This window comes from Chenopodium quinoa, unplaced genomic scaffold, assembly GCF_001683475.1.
Source record: "Chenopodium quinoa cultivar QQ74 unplaced genomic scaffold, ASM168347v1, whole genome shotgun sequence".
Taxonomy (NCBI): Eukaryota; Viridiplantae; Streptophyta; class Magnoliopsida; order Caryophyllales; family Amaranthaceae; genus Chenopodium; species Chenopodium quinoa.
This window is the reverse complement of record NW_018744970.1, coordinates 715,567-728,125: the sequence shown is the minus strand read 5'-3', so window position 1 is coordinate 728,125 and position 12,559 is coordinate 715,567. Positions and strand designations below refer to the sequence as shown.

At 33.1% G+C, this 12,559-nt stretch overlaps 1 long non-coding RNA gene across 2 annotated transcripts; it reads left to right on the top strand.

Annotated features, from left to right (window-relative positions):
* The first annotated feature begins 4,098 nt into the window (after positions 1-4,098).
* On the top strand, positions 4,099-12,003 carry LOC110706465. Of its 2 annotated transcripts, XR_002508348.1 has the most exons (4): positions 4,099-4,301; positions 11,029-11,327; positions 11,401-11,637; positions 11,744-12,003. It is a non-coding gene; the product is annotated as an uncharacterized LOC110706465 (long non-coding RNA). The 2 variants fall into 2 exon arrangements; XR_002508347.1 differs by having other exon boundaries at positions 11,401-12,003.
* Positions 12,004-12,559: the final 556 nt, after the last annotated feature.

Genomic DNA, 12,559 nt, shown 5'->3' with positions numbered 1-12,559 from the left:
CCGATGAATATTGAGGAAGTTATGGCCAATTTACCAAACCGGGCCCGGTTTGAACCTTATGTGCGGCCCAATGATCTAGGGGACGGCCTAATATGATTTATCATTCCTAATGCAATTAGGAATAGTTTTAGTCTTCTAGATTCTTCTGGAAGGTTCTTTTCGTTCCTAATTCAATTAACAATGATAAATTGACTTTTGTTGACTTTTCAGAGTTTTAATTAAAATCAAAGAGCATTTTCGAGGAAAATATACGATTTTATCCTCTAGTGCAGCAAATTTATCTGATTTTCGAAAACGCGTCAAAAACAGGCCTGGCGCCTGACTCCAGGCATTGACGCCTGGAACCAGGCTTGGCGACTGGCGCCATCCATTGGCACTTGGCGCTAGTGTTGGCGCCTGGCGCCAGTTAGCCAGGGTTGGCGCCAGCTCTATTTTTCCTGCGCCGATGCTCTGTTTTGTTAATTTTATCTTTTTGGCTGATTTTCTCTATAAATAACGTATTAAAAAACTCGGTTTTCATTCACCAATTCTCATCAACAACCATTTTTCAATAATAATCACCTACAATTAGTTTTCATTCGCTAATTCTCATCAAGATTTCCTTAATCAATTCATCTTTCTCTTTTCTAAACTTGCTTTTACATACAAAATTCTGCATTCACAATATCTAGAAACACCTAGCCATATTCGAAGTTGCCTTCACCCTAGACGTGAAAGGTTTAATTTCTGAGGGTTTGGTCCCAAATCTCTCTTTCAATTATTTAATTTAATTGTTTTTTATTATTATTTCCCTTGAAGTTACTAACGTGTGTATTTTGTTATTAGAAAGAGGTATGAGGCATCAAAGTAAGTGCTTTAATTGATTTATTGATGTTATTATGTAGATATCATGCTTACATTGTTATTATGATATTCCCAGTATCATGTCTAGGGTAATTTTAATATTAAATATGATTGTTATGATGCTTCCTACGTTCTTCCTAATATTTATGATTGTTAGTATCATTTTAGGGCTAAAGATTTGATTTTTATTGCTTAGTGACATGCTAGGCTTTGTTATTAATCATGTTAGTATCATGCCTAGGATCTTGCTATTATTATGCTTTAATATTAACATGAACATGATTATGATTATAATGATTATAATTTATGATGATTATGAAAGTTATTATTATTATTTTGATGATTATAATTTTATTGTCATGATTATTATAATTTATTATGTTTCTTGATATTATTTATTTTTATTACTTGATCACGCCTTTTATGTACGTTTAAATTAAAGGGAATTAGTACTTGTAATCACGCTTAATAAGATAATTAATAATCTTGTTAGGGTTAATGTGATTATAATTTCAAGTGATCGCCAATAATAGTTTATTTGTGCATTAATATTCGACCAACATAGATAAACAGGTTTAGGGTTAATCCTATTGATAACATGTTAATTAAAAAGCACACATGAATACGATCAGAATAAAGTAGAGGCCTATTATTAGGGCAGGTTCAATCTCTTTTAGGTTGGATTATTTGTACCTTCATCCCCGAACCCTTATTTGGTTCTAGATCTTATGGAGTTGACGATCTCTTGGATCGTTAAGGGGTGTAACCTTCACCCTGTGAACGGTTTACATGTTCCTAAAACTTGTTCGCGACTCTTTTGCTCTATCTTCTTCCCTTTTGGACGCCACCGTACTTTAGTGTATGATCAAAGTGGGGTTCAAGCTAGGGGTTAACGCTTGAAATTATTCCCTACACTAACAAGATTAATAACAAACCCTAGCATGTCACTAAACATAGAAAGATCAAAGCTTTAACCCTAACATGTACTAACATGATATTAGGAAAGAAATAGGAAACATCATAACAATCATACTTTATATTAGAAATATTAATTAACTCTAAACATGATACTAGGAAGCAATAAAACATCCAAACATGATACTAGAAATCAAAATAATAATCTAAGCATGATTTCTTTAATAAAAGATCAATTAGACAGTTAAATTACTTACTTCGATGCCTCATATCTCTTTCTAATAACAAAATACACGCGTTAATAACTTCAAGGAAAATATGAAATCAAACAATTAAATTAAATAATTGAAATAGAGATTATGGACCAAACCCTCAGATTTATCAAACCTTTCACGTCTAGGGCGAAGGCAACTTCGAACTAAGTTAGGTGTTTCTAAACTTAATGACTGAAGAATTATGAGAGAGAGAAGGTTTAGATTAAGAATAGAGAGAGAGGAAGCTTCTAGCTTTTAAAAAGAGTGAGAGAGAGAGAAGATTGTAGATGTAGATCCCTTGAAACTAGGGAGATATGACCCCTATTTATAATAAAAATAGCACGGGATCGAAGAAAATCATATTTGGAATAAAATTCCTCCTGTCGCAAATGACAGGAGCCTGAGCCAAATGACGAGCTCGTCGCCAGGCGACGAAGGCCAGCACTTGGCGACGAAGGTTAGCGCCTGGCGACGACTCTATTGTCTCGCGCTGGTCCAAAAATCAACGCGCTTTTCCACTCGCAATTACCTTTAACACCGATTGTAGGTAATTAAGCGTCTGAGCAGTTTTCGAAATAGATTATTTATATTTTTATTCAAAATAAAATATTCTTTTAAAAAAATAATTAATAGGCCCTTCTCTAGATCATCGGGCCACCTTTAAAAATCATTAGGCCTAATCTAATTTAATCCATAACTTCCTCACGAGTCATCTAAATTGGGGCTAATAAAATATCATTGGAAAGCTCTTTTCTAGCCCAATTCAACTACACTATTATTGGACCTTTATTATGGACCAAATCAAATTGGACTGGCTATTTTCATAAAACAAAAAGTAAGAAAAGAAATATTTTTGAAAACAGAAAGAGAAATATTTTAATAAAAAAATCCTCATTATTAGACTTTCCCCACTTTCACTTTGTTCGATAATCAAATGACGTGAAAAGTATTCATTAATAGGTTCGGTTTTGGGGAGACACATTTGGGTATTTACACATACAAAAAAATATTTAATTTGCTCCAAAATATTATTATGCTAAATTGGTTTAATATTAATACAACACATAATTCTAAAATATTTGTCATCAATTGATTAAACAATAAGATTAAAAAGGAACCTAAACCATTTGTCCAAATTATCTTATTAAGCGTGATTTTCAATTACATATTACCTATAAATATGTAATACGGTGATCAATAAATAATAATAGAATAAACATCAATATTGGAAGCAATTTAACAATAATAGCGTTAGTTAAATCAAATATAAATTAACCTAATCATGATACTAGCAGTATTAAAATAAAATAAGTAATTAAGTTAATTAATTACTCACATCTCACGCGCTCCTTTAAATTGCTACATCATGAATAAATTGTTAGTATCTTCAATAAAAATATAAATCAAATGTAAATTAAATTAATTTAATGTAAAGTTGATTTGGTCCAAACCCTCAATTATTTTTACCTTTCACACCTTAGTTTAAGGACGGAACCTTGGGTTGAGTATGGCACTAGTAGAAAAAATGCTATTTGTAACGCCTTATTAGTAACTGGCATATATTATGCTAGTTACAAAAACATCAATAGTAACCGACTAAGATAATGTCAGTTACAAATTTCATGACATTAGTAACCAACGTAGTAAATGTCAGTTAATAATATGTGGTTTATCATTATTTGAAGTTTTATTAGTATCCGACTAAATAAATGTCAGTTACAAATATAAAGTCAAAAAAACTTTGACTAAAAAGCTTGTAACTAGCTTACAAACGCCAGTAACAAATATTAAGTCAAAGAAAATTTGACCAAAGATTTTGTAACTAGCTTATAAACGACAGTTAAAAATATTAAGTCAAAGTAAATTTGACCAAAACATTTTTAACTAGCTTACAAACGCTAGTTACAAATAATAAGTCAAAGTAAATTTTAATGCTGGTTATAAATAATAAGTCTAACAATATTTTTTGTTTTTTTTAATCAACAAATATTTAGTTTCTAGTTTTCTACTTCCTATTAATTTTATTTTATTTAATTTACATTAAAATTTTGATTAAAGGTTTTAAAAAAATAAGAATCTAATGAATGTTAAATTTGCAAAAAAAAAAAAAAAAGAAAAAAAAAAAAATGGCTCATACTTACTTTATTTCGCTCCAACAACGAATTGCTCATCCTTCACTGCTTCTCCTTCACCGCTCCTCCTTCTCCTTCGCCGCTTCGCACTCCATTCATTGTTGTTTTGGTTTGCTCGGATTTGGGATCAGCTTCAGTGGATTTTAAAGGTTTTGAGGTATGTGTTCCTTTTGAATTAGGGTTCTTCTACTTTCGAATTAGTGGTTTTACATGTAAATTTGAATTGAATGTTGCGGAATTCAATTACTTGATTAATTTTTAATGAAATTGGATTATTAAAAACCAAGAAAATTAGTTTTTTATGAATAATTTTGAACAAATATAATCAAAATTAGGTTTTGGTGAATTTTTGGAGCTGGTACAACGTTGTTGTGTTCTCTGATCCATTCTTTGTATTCCAACTTTCCCAAGCTTTATTTGATCTGATTTCAGTTTCAAGGAAGGATTTATGTCTTCTGATGTGATTTTATTTTGATTGAGGTTTAATAGATAAAGGTTGTAATTGGGGTACATACTAGCCGAGTATGTCAGGCTTCTGTTTTTCTCTTTGATGCGTGTGTAAATTTGTGTGTGCAAGTTAATTGAAATAACCGTCACATTGAGAATGCTGCTGTTTTTGTTGTTATTATTTCTTCTATGTTGAACGCTACTATGGTTGAATGTTGCTGCTTTTTTTGTTGTTAATATTACTTCTATGTTGAATTGAAAATCTGAGTTGAAATTCAGAACTGATTTCCGAGCTAAAATTTAGAACTGATTTCAGAGCAGAAATTCAGAACCGATTTCAGAGAATTTAACCTACTTCACAGTTTTGAATAAGAACTATGTTCTGGTGTTAGATTTGATATCCATTTTCAATTTAAAATTTCATCCTTAAAAAGCACATGAATTCTATCCTCAATTTAATATTTTAATCCATCAAGAAATAGAGAACGAAGAAGAATGATTCAAAGAGATGTTTTTTGTAGAACAATGATAACTTATGTTATAGTTATGATACAATATGTCATGATATCTTATATACATATGCATCTATGGGCAGGGCTCTGGGTGATTTTCGAACTTTTTTTGCCGGGTTTTCATTGCACATGTTATTGAATTAGAATTTTTTGTAGTCTGCTACGAGTTTTACCCTTTTTGATTATGTGTAACTATATGATTTAGAGGTAGTCTAGTATGCATAAACTGTGGTGTTATGAGTGTGATGATGTTAATAGGTGTCTAAATTGCTTAATTTAATTGGTTTTTCATTTAAGTTTTTCTTTATATGTTTGATTGTCTCTGGTTGTGTACAAAAATTATGTTTTTTTGTTCAATACGGAGTATAAAGGTTAGAAAGCATAAAAAAGTCATTTTATCATGTGATCAAATATTCAAATACATTGTGGAAAAAAATATTTAAATACGGAGTACAAGTAATTTCTAATTGTTTATATAATTACCTTTTATGATACCTTGTGACTCCGTATACACAACCAAAAATATTAAATAAATCTCACGTAACAAACCCTTTCCAAAAAAAAAAGAAAAAAAAAACCTCACATAACAAATTCGAGTATTAAATAGAAGGTTCTTTCAAAAAAAATAATTACTCGTAAATAGAAGGTGGTGTAAAATGCTTGTTTTATATTCCAATGCCTAATATAATTAAAGGGAATATAAAAATAATTATTCCAAAAAAAAATTATTAAGAAACTTTATGATCTAGAGTTAGTCTAATATGCATAAACTGTGGTGTTATGAGTGTGATGATGTTAATAGGTGTATAAATTGCTTAATTTAATTGGTTTGTCATTTAAGTTTTTCTTTATATGTTTGATTGTCTCTGGTTGTGTACAAAAATTATGACAGTTTTGAATAAGAACTATGTACCGGTGTTAGATTTGATATCCATTTTCAATTTAAAATTTCATCCTTAAAAAGCACATGAGTTATATCCTCAATTTAATATTTTAATCCATCAAGGAACATAGAACGAAGAAGAATGATTTTCAGAACTGATTTCAGAGCTGAAATTCAGAACTGATTTTAGAGCTAAAATTCAAAACTGATTTCAAAGCTTCTTTTTTTTTGTGAATCCACAAATGTTTGTGTCTGCGTTCCATAGTTAAGTTTCTAGACCCAAAAAAAAATACGGAGCACGAAAAAAGAATTTCTGATTCAGTTGTTTGGGTATGGGGAGCATGAAAGTTGTTAACGAATAGTCAAGAAATATGACTTGTTTAGATAAAGATTATATTATGGGATTCATCTTTTTCGATTTTAGGAATGTTTTGGAGTAACCCTGGAACCCTTAGTTATTTTTTAATATGAAGCATTGATGCATATTGATAATAATACTGGGTTAATGACAGTTTATGATGATAAATGGATAATATTATTTATCTTTTTTTATAAAGATTGTTAATGCAGATGGTTTGTATCTATATATTTAGGTTCTTATTGCATGATGAACTGTCACTATGAAGCTCCAGTATGTGAGATTGCTAAAGTTTGATCAGTGAGATTTCCCACAACCTATCAAATTTATACATATTCGTAGGTGGATAGGAATTTCTTACAGAGATTACTGATTTGGGTTCTTGTAGTATTTACAGTTTTACACTTTGCTATGTGGGTTTGCAGTCATTTGTGCTTTACTTATGCATTAGACTTAGTTGATACTAGATGCCTGCACTACCTGAAATGTAAACGAAACACGTGTGCCTTTGTTGTGGTGATTGGATATTTGGAAATATTATGGAATATTCCCTGCCGGCATGCACTGTTTTTTTTCATTCTGAGCATCTGTTATATACCTCTTTCATCTTAAGGAATTGAAGTTAACAATTAGCATTGTTTGTTAAGCAGAACATCTGCCGGCATGCACTATTTTGCACTAAATAAAGCTTATTTAGAGCTGAAATTCAGAACTGGTTTTAGAGCTGAAATTCTGAATTGATTTCAGAGCTGAAATTCAGAACTGAGAATCAAAACTAAAATTATTAGAGTTGAAATTCAAAGCTGAAAATGAGTAAACACACCAATTTTATTTGGTTATTCCAATTGGTTGTATTGATTTTACCGAACTATAATTCTAGAGAGAGAATGAATTAGTGGTAGCCTGGTAGGAATATATAAATTGTGCTTGCACTTTTATCATACTTGTGAGTTTGACTGTTTTTTGAGGTATTTTATATTGTGGGAGTTGATTGATAATCTCTGGTTGCTATTCTATTGTAATTGCCTTTGTTTGTTTCTAATGTACTTGTTCTAATAGTTATATGCTTGGTTTTTCTATAATTTGTAGTAAGAAATGAATCGTGATTAGATGTATGATGAAAATCGAACTCAACCCGAGTTCTTGAACAGGATTGAGGAATTTTGTAGAACTGCTATTGAACACCAGAGAACTACTAAAGGGGAAACAATCTTTTTCCCTTGTCGTGATTGTAACAATGTGAATAAGTGGAAGGAAATTAGTGCAGCTGAAAACCATTTATTTTGCCGTGGGTTCATGGCAAATTATACCATTTGGTATTGGCACGGTGAGAAAATAATTCCTATAACTAGTAGGTGATCAATCAATGACACTGATATGGAGAATAGAGAACAATATGATGATAATGAAAGGGATACTGATGAAAATTTCGAGGAGGATCGCATTCCTAAGATGATGGTGGTTTGGGTGATCATGTGAACAAAGAATCTCGTATGATTGAAAATGTGTCAAAGGCCGCCGAGACACCTTTATATCCTTGATGTGCAAAGTACTCTAAGCTTTCAAGGGTTTTAACATTATTTAACTTCAAAGTGAAGAACGGTTGGACCGATACAAGTTTCAATTCGTTGTTGGAAGCTTTATCAGACATGCTTCCTGAAGGGAATGACATTCCTATGTCTACCTACTATGCAAAGAAGCTATTGTGTCCCTTAGGTCTAGAGTACACGAAGATCGATGCATGTCCTAATGATTGTGTAATTTTTCGAAATGAGTATGAAAATCTTGATGCTTGTCCAAAGTGCGCTGTTAATCGCTACAACCGCGAGGGTTCAAACGCTAATCGCAAGAAGTGGCCACCAGCTAAGGTGTTATGGTATCTGCCTATAATACCGAGGTTTAAACAACTTTTTTCTATCAAGAAGGATGCAAAAAACTTGGTGTGGCATGCACAAGAGAGGAAGATAAATGGGTAAATTAGGCATCCCGCATATTCGAAGCAATGGAAACATATTGATGATACATTTCCTGAGTTTGGTAAAGAGGCTAGGAACCTGAGACTTTCATTAAGTACCGACGAGATGAATCCTTACGGTACCCTTAGCTCTCATCACAGCACATGGCCGGTGCTTTTGTCGATCCATGGCTATGCATGAAACGTAAGTACATCATGTTGTCGCTTCTAATATCGGGTCCCAAACAACCCGGTAATGACATAGATGTCTACTTGGAGCCTCTCTTGGAGGATTTGAGACTATTATGGGATAAAGGTGTTCCAATGTTCGATGCCCATACAAGTACAAATTTTACTTTGCGTGTCATAAATTTTTGCACTGTAAGTGATTTCTCAGCTTATGGGAACTTGTATGGGTACAAAGTCAGAGGGAAAAAACCATGCCCCATTTGTGAGGACAAAATGGAACCAACACGCCTCAAGAATTTTGAAAAGGATGTTTATATGCATACTAGATGACTGCTTCATCGAGATCACCCTTATCGTAAGAAAAAAGCTGAATTCAATGAGTTCCCGGAGAAACAGTGGTTGCGTGAGCCACTTAGTGGTATAGAGTTGTGGGAGAGAATCAAAGATGTTGAGATAGTTTTCGAGAAAGTTAGTAAAACTTCCTCTATTAAGGGTCTTTGGAAAAAGGTGTCTACATTTTGGACTCTTCCTTATTGGAAACACTTGACATTGTCTTGATGTTATGAATATTGAAAAAAATGTATGCGATTCAATCATCGGGACATTATTGAATATACCTATCAAGAAAAAGGATACTAAAGATGTCTGGAAAGACATGAAGCTTGCAAATATTCGACCAAAGTTATGGCCCGTGGAAAATGACGAAACAAAAAAGACATTTTTGCCTCGAGCTTGGTACACATTGTCTAGAGAGGAGAAAAAAATATTTTGTGAGTGTTTGTACGGCATCAAAGTACCTACAGGGTATTCGTCGAACATTAAGCGTCTAGTTTCAATGGTCAATAAGAGATTAATTGGTATGAAATCCCATGATTGTCATGTCATGATGCAAGTGATATTGCCTATTGCACTTCGAGGTCCTTTGCCAAAACATGTTAGGCACACTATTGTTAAACTTTGCCTATTTTTTAATGTCATATGTAACAAAATGATTGATCCAGATAAACATGATGAAATGCAAACTGATGTTGTAGAAACATTATACAAATTTGAGATGTATTTTCCTCCTTCATTTTTTGACATAATGGTTCATTTGGTTGTCCATCTAGTACGAGAAATCAAGGAATGTGGCCCGATATTTTTTGAGATGGATGTACCCTTATAAGAGACACATGGGAACTTTGAAAGATAAGGCGATCAACAAAGCACATCCTGCAGGTAGTATTATTCGAGGTACCATTGCAGAGGAGGCTAGTAACTTTTGTTCTTTGTTCTTAACTCAGGCTAAAGAAATTGGAGTTCAAACATCTCGGCATGAAGGCAGACTTCAAGGGCAAGGGCGATCGGTCGTCAATTATTTGTGAAGCCTCCATCAGATAAAATCCAGAAAGCTCATCTTTATGTTCTTCAAAACCTTTCAGAAGTCCATCCTTATATAAAAACTCATCTCAATTATTTAAAAAGAATGAATCCGAGAATAGGTACATATGCTTTGATGCAAAAACATAATCATTCTTTTGTTGAATGGTTTTGAAACCAAGTGAATTGTGAGTTGGGGCAACAAAATAATAATGTATCTGATACGATCAGATGGCTTTCACGGCGTCCTCAATTGTTTGTGAACACTTATGAAGGCTATGACATCAATGGGTATTGGCGTCCTCAAAAGATGATAAGAGCGTACATCAAAATAGTGGTGTTATGGTTGTCGCATCTTCTACGGAATACTCAAGATCTAAGGATGCTAGGCCTATTGATGCAACACAGTCATATTATGGGGTTATTCAAGAGATATGGGAGCTAAATTATGTTGATTTTGTAGTTCTTGTTTTTCGATGCAGGTGGGCTGACAAACGGTGAGGCAAAAAGATATATGATCTATTTGGTTTTACTTCAGTGGATTCAAGTCGATTTGTTTATGAGGAGGAGCCCTTTGTTTTAGCTTCACAAGCAAAACAAATTTTCTATATAAGGGATAACATTGACTATAACTGGCAGGTTGTTGTTCAAGGCAAGAGAAGAATTGTTGGTGTCGAAAATGTTGTCGATGAGGAAGAGTATGACCTATTTGATGATACACTGCCTCTATCTATTGGGGTTCAACCTCAAAGAGAGGGGGAACACATTGTCGCTGATGAAGAGTATGCCCATGAGGAGGGAGAACATGTTGATACATAGGCTTCATTTTTTATCAATCTGTAGTTCTTTTTAATTCTTCGATTAATTTGCAACTATAATGCTACACAATAATGTTAAATGACTATAGAATCTCCAGTTTCACTTGGATTTTAGTCTTTTGAGCTTTGGCAGATTAAATGGAATTTTACATAGTTCTTATATGTGCGGTACAAGCTTGACTGTTTTTATTGGTATTATAACTTCAGGAATTGAAAAATAATGTCTCTGCAGGTTGCTTTTATTATTTATATTTTCTTGCTTTGTTACTTACTTGTAGATAGAAACCTTTTATAATCTGTAAAAATATAGCTCTGTTCATTGTACATTTAATTCTATCAGTTTCTGTCTTTTTTTTTTATGCAGGCACTTCTAGATCAAGGAGCATAAATATGGCCATTCAACAAAGTCAAGAGAAAACTTCCTCAAGCCAAGATGTTGCTTTGCGAGCCACATCATCTAAGAAGAATAGGTGGCCATCAAAGGCAAAACAATCAAGTAAGCCTATGGTGCTTGAATTTAATGATTTTGACTTGCCTACTGGTGAATGGGAACCCGCTTATGGAAAACAAATTGGTGCAAGTGCTAAGAGATTAGACATCACTGTGAATGAGTAAGCAAAAATAGATAAAGTGGATCGGGTAAATATATGGGAGGAGACAAAGGTATAAACTATTCACTTACTAGTTAGTCATGTTACTATTCAAAATATTAGTTAACTTTTTTTTTAATCCACAGCGAATGTTCCACATTGAGGATCCAAGTGGAGAAAGGCAAAAAAGGTTTCATAGTGTTGTGGCTTCGTGATTCCGCTATCACAAGTCAAATTTAAGGACACGATTCATCACTTTTAAAAACCCATACCCGGCCACTTCTCCTAAAGCAAATATGAAGCCATGGGAAGTGTATGAAGGTTACTTTACAAAGGAGAAATGGAAGAGATTCTAAATAACTAGTAAATCAGAAGAATTCAAGGTAACTACACATTCACATGCACTGTTAATTAATCAAACAAAAACTAATTGTGAAGAATATGACAATGTTTAACTCTCTTTTCTTTCTTTTTTTTAAAAAAAAAAAGGAAAAAAGTGAAAAGGGGAAGGAAAATGCAAAGCTAAACAAATGTCGCCATCACTTGGGTCTAAACAGTTTTCAAAGAGCTCGGATAATTTTGAATAAGCAAAAGAGACTTGAAAATAGATTTCCTGCTCTGGCTGACAACACTTCCCAGAGCAGTACATCAACTGATTCTGTTGAGTAATTAGGTTTTGATGATTGTAAACTAATGATGATTATCTATCTAATGTGTTTGATAAGTTGTGCATAGAAAGAACAAGTTATACTTGGAACAGGATACAAGGAACCTGAGCAGTCACATATATATATATAAGGAACCTGAGCAATATATGATAAGCAATAGAGAAACAAGAACAATGATGAGTGTTATGGTTGATAAACATGATGATGGCTAAAGAACCATGAAGGTAACTATGTAAATAGGTGTTTGCATATGTTAGCTTCATAAGGTAAGTACACTATGCATACATGAGTTGTATATGTGTAGGAGTATTTACATAAGCTTTAAGTTTAATTAGTTCTCTTACTTGAAGTTTGTTATGACAAACAAACTTCAATCTAATGTTTCTCTTAAGTGTTTATGTGAAGACAGGAACTGACTTAGGTGAAGTCAATGGGTTGAAACATAGAAGACTTCAAGAGGAACAAGAGAGAATGAATGTACCTAAAGCAGGTTCTCCCACAAGAACCAAACCACGAAGGAACCAGAAGATATTCTCTAACGAGATGCAGAAGGAACCTTTGGCAGGCTTTCCCACAAGAGCTGGAGCATGTTCCCTAACAGGAACTTAACGTTGCCGCGAGATATAGATTACATCAA